The 9,565-nt window shown below is 39.8% G+C and overlaps 1 non-coding gene across 1 annotated transcript; it reads right to left on the minus strand.

The window, feature by feature from the left end:
• Window positions 1-2,369: 2,369 nt before the first annotated feature.
• Window positions 2,370-2,473, minus strand: LOC148573270 (small nucleolar RNA R71). Its single transcript, XR_015906586.1, has one exon. It is a non-coding gene; the product is annotated as a small nucleolar RNA R71 (small nucleolar RNA).
• Window positions 2,474-9,565: the final 7,092 nt, after the last annotated feature.

Below are 9,565 nucleotides of genomic sequence, written 5' to 3' on the forward strand. Positions count from 1 at the left end.
CCTTTCCTATCTCCACGTTTAAGCTTCAGTTTAACCTTAAACTGAAGCTTAAACGTGTTCGACTAAGTCACCCTCCAGGGCTGCCTTCTTCCATTTCCACGTTTAAGCTTCAGTTTAACCTTAAACTGAAGCTTAAACGTGCTTCCACAAAAGGCATCACTGGAAGTGTCTGGCGTTTAAGCTACAGTTTAAGCTTAAACTGCAACTTAAACGCCACTCTTGGAAAAGGTTTCTGGGCCAAAAATATTGCGGTTTAAGTTAGTATTTGAGCACAAACATTAACTTAAATATACTCTGGTATGAAACCCAATTGAATATCATAGTTTATGGGATTGGGCCTGAAGGATTGATGAGTCTGAAATTTCAATTTATTGAGTCATGTGTCATTATTTGATTATCACTAAGTTGGCTCAATGAATGTTACAGAATTTGGATCAACAGCCTCATCAAGATTATGGATCATAAACCCAAGGCAAAAGGAAAGCAGGGAGAGGCCTCAAAGCCCAAGAAACACAACAGAAGCTCAATATAGAAAGTGTATAAATAGGATAGAATTTAAGTTAGGAAGGATTTTTTTACCTTTTCATTTGGCTAGTTTTCATATCTTTGTAATTGAATTCAGAGCTATGACTCACTAAACCCTCTTTCATTGGGTTAGGGAGCTCTATTGTAATTCAATGAATCAATAATAGTTTATCTTCTTCTTCAATCTTTTCTCTTGAATTTTGTTAGAAAGCTTCTCGATCTAATTCCATTGGGTAGTTGTCTTGGGAAAGAAACTACCCATAATTGGAATCCTTCGGAACCTTGGGAAAGGAATGGAGGATTCATGCTAGAGAAGCTTTCTCACAGTGAATTGGATTGGGGTTTGGATGGATATTGTGACATGTAATCCTACCAAATTGTGGTTCATGAAACTGTGTGGTATAATCAGTGATCGAGCATCATCTCTTCTTATGAACATTTAAACCAAGGGATTGGGAATTTGTTTGTTTTTAGAGAGAATTGGTGAGCCAAGGGATTGGGATCCAATCATATAAGATTGCCAAGCAAAATTCAATGAACGCATTGCTTGAGGAAGAGATAAACATGTTTTGATTCGGAGATCTCAATATCTCCTATAACCCAATGAATTCCCCATTTCTGATTTCCACTTTCTCTTTACATTCTGCAATTACATTCATGCAATCACCCCCATTCCCTTTTAATTTCAGCAATCTAGCTTCTGCTCTTTAATTCATGCAATTTAAGATTCCGCCATTTAAATTTCTTGTCATTTACGTTTCCCGCCAATTTTACATTCCGCAATTCTCATCTAAATCTTGATTCCGCTCAACTAGAACATACTTCTAATCCGAATTGCTCACTCAACCAATCCTTGTGGGATTCGACCTCACTCTATTGTGAGTTTTTACTTGACGATAACCGGTGCACTTGCCGGAAGGAATTTTGCCGATCGTGCAATTTCCTAAATCGTAGCATAACAAGTTTATGCGCATCAAGTTTATGGCGCCGTTGCCGGGGATTGGTTTTCGATTGACAATTCTCAAATTGGAAGTTAACTAGATTGAGCATTTTTTTTGTTTTGATTAATTCAGTACACGTTACTTGTTGAATTTTAATTTCTGCACTCTGTTACATGCTATCTTTCTTTATGCCTTTAAATTCAAGCAACTAACTCACTGACTCACTAACTGTTTGAATTAATTCCTCAACTGCTCTAACCATACTCTTCCATTAACCAAGAGTATTTCACTTGTTTGTTGCCTGTGCTGTGTTCTTGTATAACAGGTAGGAGAGGAGAGACATCAACTCCTCCATATACCGAACCAGAGAGGACCCTTCATAGACTGAGAAGGGAAGCAAGAGGGAAGAGAGTACTGGGAGAAGAGGAATCTGAAGGAGAATCTGAGGACAATTTTGAGGAAGCTTTAGATCTCAACATGGATAGAGAAGTTCACAACCATGAGAGAGCTGATGGAAACAATGCCATTCCTGAGAGGAGGGTTCTTAGTTCATACATAAACCCAACCTCTGGGAATTGTGGTAGCAGCATCCAAAAACCACCCATTCAGGCCAACAATTTTGAGCTCAAACCACAGCTAATATCACTTGTGGAGAATCATTGTTCATTTGGTGGAAGTGCTAATGAAGACCCAAACCAACATCTCACAAAATTTCTAAGAATTTGCGACACTGTGAAGTCCAATGGAGTCCAGGAAGATGCATATAAACTGCTTTTGTTCCCATTTTCACTTAGGGACAAGGCAGCTAAGTGGTTGGAATCATTCCCAAGGGGGAGCCTAACAACCTGGGATGAGGTGGAAAGCAAGTTTCTGGCACGTTTCTACCCCCCACAAAAGGTCAATAGGCTTCGATCTGAGGTTCAGACGTTTAGACAACAAGATGGTGAAACTCTCTACGAGGCATGGGAGAGATTCAAGGATTTGACAAGGAAATGCCCACCAGACATGTTCCATGACTGGGTGCAATTGCATATTTTCTATGATGGACTGTCTTATGAATCAAGGAAGGCTGTGGACCATTCATCAGGAGGTTCATTGAACAGGAAAAGGACTGTGGAAGAAGCCATTGAAGTGATTGAGACAGTGGCTGAGAATGAGTACTACTATGCATCAGAGAGACACAACACTAAGGGAGTCATGGAGCTGAACCATGTTGATACAATTCTAGCCCAGAACAAGGTGTTTGCCAAGCAACTAGCAGAGCTCACCAGGAAATTAGAAACAAAACAAGTGGCTGCAATACACACACAAGATCAAGAGGAAGAAAGTACTGAAGGAGGTGATTGGGAAGAGGCTAATTATGTAGGAAATCAACAAAGGCAACCATATGATCCACATTCCAACACTTACAACCCAGGCTGGAAAAATCACCCAAACTTTGGGTGGGGAAACCAGCAAAACCAACATAACAAGTCCACATACCAAAACTCCAACCAAAGATCATACCAAGCCACACAAAACACTTACTCTCAACCACCATATCATAGCCAAAATAATCAACCTTCTCAACCTAATCCGAACCAACAATTTCAAGATCAATTAAACAGGATAGAAGGAATGCTTGCAACCATGAGTCAAGACATAACCGAATTGAAAGCTTTTAAGGAAGAAGTAAATTCTAACCTGCAAAACCAAGGAGCTGCCATCCAGAAGCTAGAAAATCAAATTGCGTATTTGTCTAAGCAAACCCCTGGGACAAGCGTTTCTCATGCTGCCAAGGCTATTGCAAGGGAAGAATGTAAGGCCATAACCCTCAGAAGCGGAAAGAATCTAAAGGAGATCTCAAAGGAAACCACAGAGGATGAAGCAAAGGAAAATGTGAGAGATAAGGAACAAGGACAATCTTTTACATCGTTTGCAACAAAAGAAAAAGAAAAAGAGGTCCTGAAGCCTTATACACCTAAAGCACCATATCCTCAACGTTTGATGAAAAGTGAAAAGGATGGCCAATTCTCCAGGTTCTTGGAGATTTTCAAGAAGCTTCAAATCAACATTCCGTTTGCTGAGGCAATAGAGCAAATGCCACTCTATGCAAAATTCTTAAAGGAATTAATGACCAAGAAAAGAAGCTGGAGAAACGAGGAAACTGTGTTGTTAACTGAAGAATGCAGTGCCATCATCCAGCACAAATTGCCTCAGAAATTGAAGGATCCAGGCAGTTTCCAAATCCCCTGCATCATAGGAGAAGTCATGGTGGAGAAGGCCTTGTGTGACTTAGGGGCCAGTATCAATTTGATGTCTCTAACAATGATGAGAAGAATGAAGATTGAGGAAGCCAAACCAACAAGAATGGCCCTCCAATTGGCAGATCGAACTTTTAAATTCCCTCATGGGATAGTTGAGGATTTGTTGGTGAAGGTGGGAGATTTTATATTTCCTGCCGATTTTGTGGTGTTAGATATGGAGGAAGAAGCCAAAGCTTCAATAATCCTGGGAAGACCCTTCCTGGCTACTGCTGGAGCCATCATAGATGTACAAAAGGGTGAACTCACTCTTAGACTACATGATGAGAAATTGGTGTTTAACGTATTCAAAGCAATGAGCTATCCATCAGAATCACTAAGGGAATGCATGAGGGTGGATGTAGTGGACATTGCAGTACAAGAAACTTTTGAGGAAACAACAAAGGAAGTGGCAGAGGAGGAGTTCACCAAAGACATAGAAGTTAGTGACATCAAGGCTGCTGAAACAACCATGCCAAACATGCCAGAGATAGTGAAAGAAGAGAAGGAAGCACCAAAACCTGAGCTCAAAGCATTGCCCCCTAATCTCAAGTATGCATACTTGGGTAGTGATGAGAGTCATCCTGTTATCATTAGCTCTGCCCTGAGTCAAGAACAGGAAGAAGAATTGATCAAGGTGCTACAAACTCATCAAGATGCCATTGGATGGACCCTAGCTGATTTGAAGGGGATAAGTTCATCCATATGCATGTATAAAATCTTGTTAGAAGAGGATGCTAGACCATCCATCCAAGCTCAGAGAAGATTGAATCTCGTCATGAAAGAAATGGTACAAAAGGAGGTCATGAAGTTATGGCAGGCAGGGGTAATCTACCCCATTTCTGATAGCCCATGGGTTAGTCCCATCCATGTAGTTCCCAAGAAAGGTGGCATAACTGTGGTGCCAAATGAGAGGAACGAACTCATACCCACAAGAACTGTCACTGGGTGGAGGATGTGCATAGACTACAGGAAGCTCAATGAAGCCACCAGAAAAGATCATTTCCCACTCCCATTCATGGATCAGATGCTTGAAAGGCTTGCAGGACATGCTTACTATTGCTTCTTGGATGGATACTCAGGCTATAATCAGATAGTAGTTGATCCTAGAGATCAAGAGAAAACATCATTTGTTTGTCCATATGGAGTTTTTGCTTATAGACGCATGCCCTTTGGATTGTGCAATGCACCTGCCACTTTCCAAAGATGCATGCTGTCCATCTTTTCGGACATGATTGAAAAATTTATTGAGGTCTTCATGGATGATTTTTCTGTGTTTGGAGATTCTTTTCCCAGCTGCCTACACCACCTTGCCTTGGTGCTTAAGAGGTGCCAAGAGACTAACCTAGTATTAAACTGGGAAAAATGTCATTTCATGGTCACAGAAGGAATAGTCCTTGGCCACAAAATCTCTAATAGAGGCATGGAGGTGGACAGAGCTAAGGTGGAAATCATTGAAAAACTACCTCCACCAAGTAATGTCAAGGCAGTTAGGAGTTTTTTGGGACACGCTGGGTTTTACAGAAGGTTTATTAGAGACTTTTCTAAAATAGCCAAACCTTTGAGTAACTTGCTTGTCTCTGATACACCCTTTGTATTTGATAAAAATTGCATGCTAGCCTATGAACTTTTGAAGCAAAAACTTTCCTCTGCACCTATCATTGCCCCACCTGATTGGAACTTACCTTTTGAACTGATGTGTGATGCATTAGACCTTGCTATTGAGGCAGTGTTAGGACAAAGGAAAGACAATTTGGTACATGTGATTTATTATGCCAGTAAAGTCTTGAATGCTAACCAAAGGAATTACACAACCACTGAAAAAGAACTCTTGGCAATAGTCTTTGCATTTGACAAATTTAGATCCTATCTCATTGGATCTAAAGTCATTGTCTTCACTGATCATTCAGCTTTAAAATACTTACTTGCTAAACAAGAATCCAAACCAAGACTTATTAGATGGGTTCTTTTGTTGCAGGAATTTGACATTGAAATCAAAGACAAGAAGGGTGTAGAGAACAAGGTGGCAGACCATTTATCAAGGATACCATGTGAAGAAGGAAGCGCACAAAGCACACATATAAATGAGTGCTTTCCTGATGAACAACTCATGGTAATTCACAAAGCACCCTGGTTTGCAGACATAGCAAACTTCAAGGCCACTGGGAGTTTGCCGTTGGAATTTAACAAGCATCAAAGGAAGAAATTGGTAAATGATGCCAAATACTTCATCTGGGACGAACCATACTTGTTCAAAAAATGTTCCGATGGCATACTCAGAAGATGCATATCAGAGGAAGAAGGAAGGGAAGTCTTATGGGACTGCCATGGCTCCACTTATGGAGGACATTTTGCAGGAGAAAGAACAGCAGCTAAGGTGTTGCAGTGTGGTTTTTATTGGCCCACTATCTTCAAAGATGCAAAGGAACTAGTGAAGCACTGCCATGAATGCCAGAAAGCAGGGAACCTGCCAAGAAGAAATGAAATGCCACAACAATTCATTCTGGAACTTGAATTGTTTGATGTATGGGGGATAGATTTCATGGGACCCTTTCCCTCCTCATACTCAAATAATTACATTCTTGTGGCAGTAGACTATGTCTCCAAATGGGTTGAAGCAATAGCAACTCCAACCAATGATAATAAGGTAGTCATGAACTTCCTCAGAAAACACATTTTTTGCCATTTTGGGGTTCCAAGAGCAATCATCAGTGATGGAGGAAGCCACTTCTGCAACAAACCATTAGAGGCATTGCTTCTAAAATATGGAGTCAAACACAAGGTAGCCACACCATACCATCCACAAACAAGTGGGCAAGCCGAAATATCTAACAGAGAACTCAAAAGGATCCTGGAAAAGACTGTGGGAACTTCAAGGAAGGACTGGTCGATTAAGCTAGATGATGCTCTTTGGGCATATAGGACAGCTTTCAAAACACCAATTGGAATGTCTCCTTACCAACTAGTATACGGAAAAGCTTGCCATTTGCCACTGGAGTTGGAGCACAAGGCATACTGGGCCTTGAAACTTTTGAACTTGGACAGCAAAGCTGCTGGAGAAAGAAGGATGTTGCAAATTCAAGAGTTGGAAGAGTTCAGAGCTGAAGCTTATGAGAATGCCAAAATTTACAAAGAAAGAGCAAAGAAGAAGCATGACAGCAACATAGCCCCAAGGAAATTTGAAGAAGGACAAAAAGTATTGCTCTACAATTCTAGGCTGAAGCTATTTCCAGGGAAGCTAAAATCAAGGTGGTCTGGACCATTCCTTGTCACCAAGGTCTCCAAATATGGACAAGTAGAAATCATGGAAGAAAAGTCACAACGAACCTTCATTGTGAACGGTCAAAGACTCAAACATTACTTGGGAGATGTGGAGGAGAAGGACAAGGTTAAATATCACCTCAACTGAGGAAGCTGACCGTCAAGCTAATGACGTTAAAGAAGCGCTTGTTGGGAGGCAACCCAACCTGAGGTAATACCCTTTTGCTGTTTCTTTTATTTGTTTCAATAAAAAGGGTGAAGTAGTTTCTGTGCATTGCAAAGAATTTAGTTTGGTGTTTCACACCAAACAATGAATTCGTGGATCAATAATTCAAAGGGGAATGTGTGACTCTAAGTTTGGTGTTCCACCATAAAGATCAACTGAACACAACAACCTTTGAATTATATGAAAGGAACAACCATTCTAAGCAGTCACAGAAATGCTTAAAACCCTTAGCAGCAACTTCATTCCAAAGAGAACTCAAAGATTCAAAGAACAGAGAAGTAAGTGGGAGACTAAGTTTGGTGTTCACACACCAACTTAAGACTCAGATACTTACCCACACATAGTTGAGCTAACCACTCAAGTGCTTGAGAAGCAAGCAACTTCATCACTCTTTGCAGGAAAGGAAACAAGGATCTTAAAACATGAAGCAACAATTAGGAGAAGAAGAAGAAATCAAAGTGTTTCCTGGCAACAAAGAGAAAACAAGGAATTTCACAAGGTGGTATTGTTCCTTGATAATTCTTTAAAAAGGGCAAACAAAAGCATGCTTGTTCTGGTTTAAACTGTAAATGTTGAACCTTTCTGGAATGTGAAGTTTTTAGTATATTTGTCTGTTTATCGCTTTGAATAAAGTGAACGCCTAGATGTTTGGATATAACTTCACTTTCTTAAACAAGTGCTTGCCATGCTTGTTCTGTTTCCAAAAATAAAAGAAAAGTTTGAACAAAAGTAACTTGGCTCAATTAGTGACAAATCAAGTAGAATTAAGTGGTGGTATGCATGCTTGATTGTTTAGTCAGATCACTGGAATTAGAGTGTAGAATTATCATTTTTTGTGTAGAAATTGAAAACTGTCTATGGATCTTGATGAATAAATGTCTTTGGCCATGAAAAAGAAAGAAAAAGAAGAAGAAAAAGCCACTGAAAAAGGGCAACCAAAAAGCAAGAAAATTGAGAAAATAAGCTAGGCACCAATGGTTTGAACTTCTGAGACAAATGCCTGTGGTGTTTATGTATTAAGGATATGCTTGGATGAATAGGTTCTAAGGAGTGTTTCAACACTTGGTAACTTGGGTTAACTAACCCGGGATTATCAACCAAAAGTCCATTATCAAGAGCAACCTAAATACAAAACATTTAGTCACACAAAGAGGTGCTGGGCACCAATGTCTCAAGAAGAAATGTGAACTAAAATGCCTGAAGTGGATATGTGTAGTGCACTGATAAGAAAAAGAAAATGCCAAAGGCTTGTGCAACACATGACACCAAGCAAACAAGGAGCAAAGGAGCTCTAAGAAAAAGAAAAGAAAAACAAAGAAGAGAAAAGTGCCAAGGACATAAGAATAACAAGAGGCCATAGCAGTGTTTGATGGATGCAATGAAAAAGTGATAATCTTACCTGATAAGAATGAAAAAGTGATGCTGCAACTTTCTGCATAAAACCCTTCTGATGAACTTCAAATGCTTGCTAATATAGCCAATGTAATTGCTTTCTGTTTCATACTTTCTTCTCAAATAACTCAGGACTTGCTTAGGGACAAGCAAGTATTAAGTTTGGTGTTGTGATACCAAGGCATCTTAGGCTAGTTTCACTAGTTTTTTTTTGATAGTTTTAGTTGTTTTATGCATTTTCTTGAGCTTAAAGTAACCAAGAATGTTTAAAAGAATAACAAAGCAATGAACCATCCAAACAATATGATTTTGATGCAAATTCCATGAGTTTTAATTATATTACTTGAATGCTATGAATGGAAGATTTCTCATGAAATTTTGCAAGACTTTGATGCAATTGTTTGGATGATTTCAGGGAAGAAGAGGCTAGGCAAGGAAGCAACAAAATCAATAAAGGAAGCTTGAATATCACATGTGGAGTTTAAGTTCCAGTTTAAGCCTAAACTGGAGCTTAAACGCCAGAATCATAAAGGCTAAGAAATGCTGAAACTGACGTTTAACCTCCAGTTTAACCTTAAACTGGAGGTTAAACGCCAGAATGGAAGTCTCACCAAAGAAGCATTTCCACGTTTAACCTCCAGTTTAACCTTAAACTGGAGGTTAAACGCCAGAATGAGAATGCCACTCAGGAAGCATTTCCACGTTTAACCTCCAGTTTAACCTTAAACTGGAGGTTAAACGCCAGAAATGGGAATGCACCAGGGAGCCATTTCCACGTTTAAGCTCCAGTTTAACCTTAAACTGGAGCTTAAACGTGTTCGACCAAGTTTTCTCCTCCAGGGTTGCTTTCTCCATTTCCACGTTTAAGCTCCAGTTTAACCTTAAACTGGAGCTTAAACGTGTTCGACACCTCCAGGGCTACCTTTCTCAGCTTCCAC

Source organism: Arachis ipaensis, chromosome B2 (assembly GCF_059453495.1).
Source record: "Arachis ipaensis isolate K30076 ecotype BB chromosome B2, ASM5945349v1, whole genome shotgun sequence".
NCBI lineage: Eukaryota > Viridiplantae > Streptophyta > Magnoliopsida > Fabales > Fabaceae > Arachis > Arachis ipaensis.